Source organism: Halictus rubicundus, chromosome 7, assembly GCF_050948215.1.
Source record: "Halictus rubicundus isolate RS-2024b chromosome 7, iyHalRubi1_principal, whole genome shotgun sequence".
Lineage (NCBI taxonomy): Eukaryota > Metazoa > Arthropoda > Insecta > Hymenoptera > Halictidae > Halictus > Halictus rubicundus.
In genome coordinates this window covers 5,842,668-5,851,752 of record NC_135155.1, presented here as the reverse complement: position 1 = coordinate 5,851,752, position 9,085 = coordinate 5,842,668, and positions in this window count along the sequence as shown.

Below are 9,085 nucleotides of genomic sequence, written 5' to 3'. Positions count from 1 at the left end.
GTGAATTCGTCTGATCGGTCTTCTCGACGCGTTAGCTAATTGTTGCGATAGTCCATCATAAAAATCCGCTGTCTAACGATAGTAGACGGATAAGATGGTAGACGGCCATTTTTGTAATTTTAAATTACAAGAAGATATGAAAGCGAGACCGAGGTGTAGCTAAATATCCCCTAAAAAGATATTTCTATTTTAGGTAATAATCACTGAAAAATAATTTTAAACTTACATGGGCGCTGTACCCCGTTGTCAATATCAACTGACATTTTTCCGACATTATGCTATCGTAATTTTGTGTCGTACCGATTCTCTAAGCCTCAAACCTTGATTTTTAACTTTGACAAGCGTCGGTAGCAATCTAATGGCACAAAGGATGATAATGCCACCACGAGAATGTGATTTACAGATAGAAATCTTCAGCAAGTCGCTACAGCTCGCCGTTGAAGACCGTTTCGTCGACCGGTGACTCCACGCATAGGAATTTTCTTAGTAACGGATAATGGATCGGAAGAAGCATTCTCCAAATGTGGGAGGCCTAGAAAGTAGCAATCGGTCGCGCGGATGCATTATGGCATTACCCGTCCGTAATACCAGACTGCCCGAAAAGCAATGGTAGAACATCAAAAGCGATTATGGAAATCTCGCATTTACCAACCGCGAGCACGGGTTGCGTGGATGATGACTGATGGAAAGCGTGATTATACAACTGTGTCGAACGAAAGGAAGCGTCTGCGATCATCGATTTGCATATGCAGCACCCGTATAATGACGCGCGATGCGTCCACCAACAGAAATTATCGAAACGCGCGGACCATGAGCTCCAACGAGGTGCGCGCACCTTTTTACGATCGTTCCTGCATCCTGGGACAATGCGATTAATTCGACGCAATTGTAGTCTGTTCCTCAACAGAAAAGATTCGAGATAGTCGCAGCAGCAGTCCCACAATTCCTAGCGTTCCCATCAGATTTTCCTTCCATTTTGTCCTGGATCCGATTTATTTTAGATCTCCAAAAAATACTGCCACTGCAAATAAGTTTAATTGTAAGGCGTTTCTACATCCTTTAATTTACAATTATTGTGATTGTAAAAATGCATTTATAGGACACTTATTCCTTGGAATATATACTACGGTAAAAGTTGCTAAAAAGCTGACTGAATATATTTTTAATATTTTTATAAAATGATCCAAACTGGCCACTTTTGGTGCTCCGTGAACCTAGTGTTAAATTTGTCTACGAACATTGAAAAGTGCATAAACATTCGCAGTCTACCTGAGGCACCTAATGCACCTAACGGTACGAGACAAGCCTAATAGGCACTCCCATCGAACATTGAGCTGAAGATAAGATTTTCAAAAAGACCTTTCTTTCCAAACTCAAAATTCAGAACGCGTTGAGTATGGGACACTACAATGATTCTGCGGGGGAGAGAGGTGAGGAGGAGAGAGTACGTTACAATGGTGTTATGCGTCCGCCGATCGAATTGTATCGGCGATTACGGTCGTGAAAGAGCACGGTTAAGTGAATCATTCACGGCCACGCACACGCGCGTACATGCGGGGATACTCATCGCTGGAGGCATTTCACGCAGATGGCTGGAGTGGCGCGTGCCCCCAGACCCTATGGCAGCACTATGGTGGTGGAAATGCATATACACGCACATGGGCCCAGATAGGGAACCGGAGTCACACCTGGCCCTTAAAAATAGCATTGGCGTGATTTTCTGACGTCTCTCGTGTGGAGAATGCCGACCTTTCCGGAGAACTGATAACTAGTCCCCATACATTTATTTGTACACGTTCAAGGGAGCACTATGGTTTTGAAATTTCGATCGAATCTATCAGGTGCTCTTGAACGTGTGTACAAAACGATTTACTCGGATTCGTAAAATTAATTTAGTTACATCTACTTAATCTATACGTACATCTTAACCTAAAAAATTAAAAGATTAAGTAGATGTAAGCGGTAGAAATAAGAGTTAGAAAAGTGAGATGATTCTTAAGATAGAAGTAAAGTTAGGGTAAGAGCGGCACGAGGAAGGAAGGGTGAGGATAGATGAATTGTAACCCTGAGGGGAACAAAATAAAGTAATACTACTAATATTAATTTAGTTACAGGCGTTCGAAGCGTATGTTCGAGTTTGTAAGACGATTAAAAAAAAGATTACATTTTCATTTAATTTATATTTTTTGCAATCGACTTGGACAATTTTTATTTCGAAAATGCACAATTTCTGAATTGCAACAAATTTAAGTAAAATAGAAATTAATTTTGTATCTTAATATTAGGTTGAAAATAATATAACTGTTTTAAATGACATCTATTCGTTTTTATGCATTTATGACAAAATCTACTATCTAGTGTAACATTAAACAAGAAGAAGTTGAACGTTTTACAGTAATCTAAAATATGCAGGGAATCTGTAGTTCAATCGTAAATCGTAACAGAGTTTTTTAATATTATTTTTTATAATGCTATTATTGCTTCGAATGACTGTTGGCATAGTGACTCTTGACTGCGATGACGCGGACGGAAGTCTGATCGGTTTTCCCACTCATGAGCGAATGTTATTCAAGTTTTGTGGGAACGTGTGCCGCTAAACACAAGGTGAGTCACGTTTGTCAATTATGCCAAAGCATACAAGAAAAATACGAGTAACAAGTATCTTAACGAAACGTTTTACAGATAGATTCGTTTTTTTTCTTCTTCTTTTAGATATAAAAACAATGCGTTTTGTATCTTTTTGGTTTCGGTTTTTTCTAATTTCGTTAGAGTGCGTTATTGTACGTGGACACGGTCGCTGGTCAATTATTGAGAATCCAGAGACTCTGAGTTCTGTAACGACCGGTGTTTAAATCGCTTTGTCTCGATTCGCCGCATATGTGCTGGAACGTCTGCAGTTGGACATCGCATAAAAGCGTCAAAGGGTCCTGTGGAACCCCTATTGTACTTTCGAGATCCAAACGAAAATGGGGGACAGCTGGTTTGAAACCGTTATTTAAGGGGAGGGAACCGAACCTGACCAGGGCATGCTCCAAATGCCCCGACACAATAATGATCGTCACGCTATGAAAGAACGAACGGCCGCTAGAGGAAGCTAAATAGTAACATTTCTGTCCAGTAGGGGAGCTAGGAACGTTTTCCAAAGTTCAGTATCGAGCAACACACTGTATTGGTAAAACAGAGGAAGAGAGAATGTACGGACGTACGACAACGTGGATGGCGCTGTCGTAGCTTCGTTCGAATAGCCGTGCCGCGGCACACTCACACACCGCCTGATCAGCGTGTACGTGTGCCGACGGCGATCGCAAGGGTCAGGGATGCCTGGAAATATTTCCCAATAATGCAGTCACGGGACTTGTCAATGGTGAAAAGAGATAGATGAAAGTTCTATCTAGGGTGGAAAGGTCCTCAGAAGTCGTACTTTTGCATCATCGAGAAACGGTTAGCAATATTCGGCAGCACGTCGTTTCTCAGGGAGGCTATGGAAACTGACATGGCGGCACACTCACACACCGCCTGGTCGGCGTGTACGTGTGCGACGGTGATCGCAAGGGTCCGGGATGCCTGGAAATATTTCCCAATAATGCAGAGACGAGACTTTTCCATAGTGAAAAGAGCTAGATAAAGGTTCAATCTAGGGTGGAAAGGTCCTCAGAAGTCCTACTTTTGCGTCATCGAGAAATGATTAGCTATATTCGGCAGCATGTTGTCCGCCAGAGAGGCCTGTAGGAGCATGAGCGGCGCGTCAACATGGATGGCGCTGTCGTAGCTTCGTTCGAATAGCCGTGCCGTGGCACACTCACACACCGCCTGATCAGCGTGTACGTGTGCCGTCGGCGATCGCAAGGGTCAGGGATGCCTGGAAATATTTCCCAATAATGCAGTCACGGGACTTGTCAATGGTGAAAAGAGCTAGATGAAAGTTCTATCTAGGGTGGAAAGGTCCTCAGAAGTCGTACTTTTGCATCATCGAGAAACGGTTAGCAATATTCGGCAGCACGTCGTTTCTCAGGGAGGCTATGGGAACTGACATGGCGGCACACTCACACACCGCCTGGTCGGCGTGTACGTGTGCCTACGAGGGCTGGAAGGGTCTGGAATTCCGCAACCCATTTCTCTATAATACAGGGATGTGAATTTTCAGTAATGATTCGCACTAGATAAAAGGATCAACCTAACATGCTGAATCCCTCGAAAATCCGTAAAAATTATTGTTTGCGAAATGTAACAAATGGTTTGACAAACTATATTTAAATAAATGATTCTTTTCTAGTTTTTATCTCTAGATACAAGTGAACGCATTCTAAATATTTTCAGTAAAAATTTGCTTTCTATAACTCCGTGCCGTGACATTGACACTGGAGGGTGTCATAAATTAGCCCTCCCACGACACTGTCCCGCCGAAGACGAAAGAACTTTCCTGTAACCTCGGTGCAAAACACAGTCATTCTCTAAAGTCTGAAACATCACCGCTTCGCACGAATGTACGATTGCCTAGTAAATATGATCCAAATTATATCATGTTTGGTGTCAATTTTATCAGGAAAATGACGCGAATGTGTTGAGAGAAGTTTCATGAATATATTATGAAAAACAAAAGAATTGGGACATTGCATTAGTATTGTCTCACCGATATACCTGACCCCGCATAATGTTACACTCTTCGGCGGTCTAGCTTCTGGCCCCTTTGAAAGGTAGACACTTGGGGGCGTCATAAATTACCCGTTCTCCGATAGTGTCCTGCCGAAGACGAAAGAGCTGGCATGCAGCCTCGGTGCGAAACACAGTCATTCTCTGAAATCTGAAACATCGTCGCTTCGAACAAATGTACGAATGCGTAGTAAATATGATACAAATTATACCATGTTTGGTGTCATTTTTATCAGAAACATTCCACAAATGTGTTGAGAGAGGTTTCATGAAAAAATAATGGAAAACAAAAAAGATTATGACATTCCATCGGGATTGTCTTACCGATATACCTGACCTTGCACAATGTTACACCCTTCGGCGGTCTAGCTTCTGGGTCTTTCGACAGGTACACGCTTGAGGGTGTCAGAAACTAGCCCTCCCAATATAACCCCAGATAAAAGAGCTAAGGGGCACAGAATGCCTGTGGGATTAGGACAAATTTCACCGATACGTAATGTTACGATAAAAATTACAATCTCATTAAAGACAGTCCAAATGATGCTTCATGTTTTTAATCTATTTATTAATACATGCTTTTATTTTTTTATGCTTTTATGTTTTTAATCAGAACAATATTGTTAATACGAATGACTTCTAGAGCTTATCTAGAGCATTTGGACCGTCTTTAATGAGATTGTAATTTTAACTTTCAAATTTTAATACAAATTTTTTTATCTTTCATTCGTTATTCGAAATTTTTATTTCGATAACTATTTTGCCCAACTCTGCGTATTGATAATATCATTAAAATATACTTACGAAGTTACATACGCCTAGAAGGTATGACAAGAAGGTAAAGTATGACAATTTTTTGAGGAGTGCGGTAACTTCGTGAGGATATTTTAATGATATTATCGATACGTATGCAACTTCATTCGAAACAAATTCGTCGGAATTCCAGAAATATTTAATTTAATTTAATTTAATTTAATTTAATTTAATTTAATTTAATTTAATTTAATACAAAATTTAATGCAAATAAAGATTATGCACATGTTTGCTAAATATACCTACTGTAATTATAAAAAAAACCAAGTATATTAAAAGTTACGTTATAAGTTATGAATGAAGTACCGTTATTACCATTATGTATTTCATAAAAACGCAGAAACTCTCGGACCCCGCGTACCGTCAGGCCGGCCAGACAATGCATACAGAAATCCATATAAAATGCGGAACATTGCAAGCGTAGTCGGCCTGGCCGTTCGGTGTGCCGGTCGTTGGGTGTAACATGGGTCAGGTACATCGGTGAGACAATACTAATGCAATGTCATCATTTTTTTGTTTTTCCTTATTTTTTCCTGAAACCTCTCTCAACACATTCGTGGAATGTTTCTGATAAAAATGATACCAAACATGGTATAATTTGTATCATATTTACTACGCATTCGTACATTTGTTCGGAGCGACGATGTTTCAGATTTCAGAGAATGACTGTGTTTCGCACCGAGGCTGCATGCCAGCTCTTTCGTCTTTGGCTGGACACTATCGGAGAAGGGCCAATTTATGACGCGCCCAAGTGTCTACCCTTCGAAGGGGCTAGAAGCTAGACCGCCGAAGAGTGTAACATTATGCGGGGTCAGGTATATCGGTGAAACAATACTAATGCAATGTCCCAATTCTTTTGTTTTTCATAATATATTCATGAAACTTCTCTCAACACATTCGTGTAATTTTCCTGATAAAATTGACACCAAACATGATATAATTTGGATCATATTTACTAGGCAATCGTACATTCGTGCGAAGCGGCAATGTTTCAGACTTTAGAGAATGACTGTGTTTTGCACTGAGGTTACAGGAAAGTTCTTTCGTCTTCGGCGGGACAGTGTCGTGGGAGGGCTAATTTATGACACCCTCCAGTGTCAATGTTATGGAGCGGGCCATCGACGCAAGATACTAATTCGCAACAGGTTGCTTTCAAACCATTAGAGATATTGAAATCAAATTTTTACAGAAAATATTTAGAATATATTCATTTTTATCTGGAGATAAAAACTAGAAAAAATCAATTGATAAATATAGTTTGCCCAACTATTTGTTACATTTCGCGAACAATAATTTTTAGGGATTTTTGAGGGATTCAGCATGTCAGGTTGATCTTTTTATCTAGTGCCATTACTGAAAATTCACATCCTTGTATTATCCAACCTTCCAAGATGCTAATTGGCTAAAGCGCTTTTCACTATGAAAAAGTCCCGTCTCTGCATTATTGGGAAATGGTTAGTGGCATCCTAGACCCTTGCGATCGCCGTCGGCACACGTACACGCCGACCAGGCGGTGTGTGAGTGTGCCGCCATGTCAGTTCCCATAGCCTCCCTGAGAAACGACGTGCTGCCGAATATTGCTAACCATTTCTCGATGATGCAAAAGTACGACTTCTGAGGACCTTTCCACCCTAGATAGAACTTTCATCTAGCTCTTTTCACCATTGACAAGTCCCGTGACTGCATTATTGGGAAATATTTCCAGGCATCCCTGACCCTTGCGATCGCCGACGGCACACGTACACGCTGATCAGGCGGTGTGTGAGTGTGCCACGGCACGGCTATTCGAACGAAGCTACGACAGCGCCATCCATGTTGACGCGCGGCTCATGCTCCTACAGGCCTCTCTGGCGAACAACATGCTGCCGAATATAGCTAATCATTTCTCGATGACGCAAAAGTAGGACTTCTGAGGACCTTTCCACCCTAGATTGAACCTTTATCTAGCTCTTTTCACTATGGAAAAGTCCCGTCTCTGCATTATTGGGAAATATTTCCAGGCATCCCGGACCCTTGCGATCGCCGTCGCACACGTACACGCGCATGCTCTTATAGGCCTCTGTTTTACCGATACAGTGACTACTGACGATGAGACAGATCGGGAACATAGTACAGCGCTCGTAGCGAAAAATGTCGGAACTATATTTTGATGAAATACTCAATGATCTAATTTTTCTGGGTGCCCGCTTTCATTTGTTTGATACGTAAGCATACAACGTGATCGGCGTGGCATTGAGTTCCTATATGTTCCCGCTAGGGTGGAAAGGTCCAACGAACTCCATACGAGCTCTGAATCTCTCGATATTTACGATAATGTCACTCGATTAAGCAGTATGCTGCTGAATATTGCAAATTACGGCTAAAAAACGCAAAAGTACGACTTCTGAGGACCTTTTCACCCTAGATTGAACTTTTATCTAGCGATTTTGACTACAGAACAGTACTATTTTTGCATTGTTAACAAATGAGAGCGGGCCTCCCGTACCCTTGCAAAACTCGGGTACGTGTGCGGAACTAGGGAGGGGATGCACTCACACAATCTTGAGCCGTGCCCACCGCCTTAAAGGTGTGCGCGCGCGCTAGTCGGTGCGCGACTGTTCAGATTTAAATTTCGCGAAGGTGCTCTCAGAAAATTCGTACACACATTACAAGTACAGTGGTTCGCACTAAATCAATGAAATCTTGATTGGAAAGTTACTCGAAACTCTTAGTATTATTTTCATGCACGATTGTGCACTCAGTCACAAAGCCAAAAATGTTGAAATACTTTTAATTTTTCATAATTGTTTAACCCTTACAAGGCGAATTCTTCGGACATGTTTCTGTCTAGGGTTCTGACAGAGAGGAAATGAGAGTGCTCACGCTCGGGGTTTTAGTGTCCTCAGTTTTCTACATCATCTTTTTAGCCTGGAACAGAACCTGCATCAACCCTTTAGCCTGGACCAGAACCTGCATCATCTTTTTAGCCTGTATTAGAACCTGCATCATGTTTTAGGCTGGATAAGAGCCTACATAGAAGACCCTCTTTTAACATAGAAGTAGCACCACTCTGGCATTATTTGGAATCCGCTGCTAATGGTGCAGGTAAGATGATGCAGGTCCTGCTTCAGGCTAAAGAGATGATGCAGATTCTGGTCCAGGCTAACAATTAGACTAGGGGGCAGCACTATACCGGGGGCACTAAAATCACAGACGAGGTATAGGAGTAGACCAATCACCATATGGGGTTTCGTGTCTCACGATCTGAAATACCGACAGCGTTAACAACAACTAGATTTCTTACGCCCTCTACGCTGACGAACGACAAATGTTGCAACTAGATCCACGAGAAGCTTAGACCATATACCTATAATAAATGGAAGGACCTCCGATCGAAGGAATACCAATTTTAGGCAAAAAATATCAATTTTAAGAAAAGGAACTTTTGAAAAGTTCCGAAGCAAATTTCAATTAGAAATCCAGGAAAAAAGATGACGATGAAAACTGTGTTTTTCGGTTAGTAATTCAAAGGAGCTTACCAAGAAGCTGAAGGTGGACCAGGGGAAAACAAGAAAAGTATTGAAGGCCCACCTTGGCTCATCCCGAGCTAGCCTAAAGTAAATTCTGACACAATTCAATTGAATAC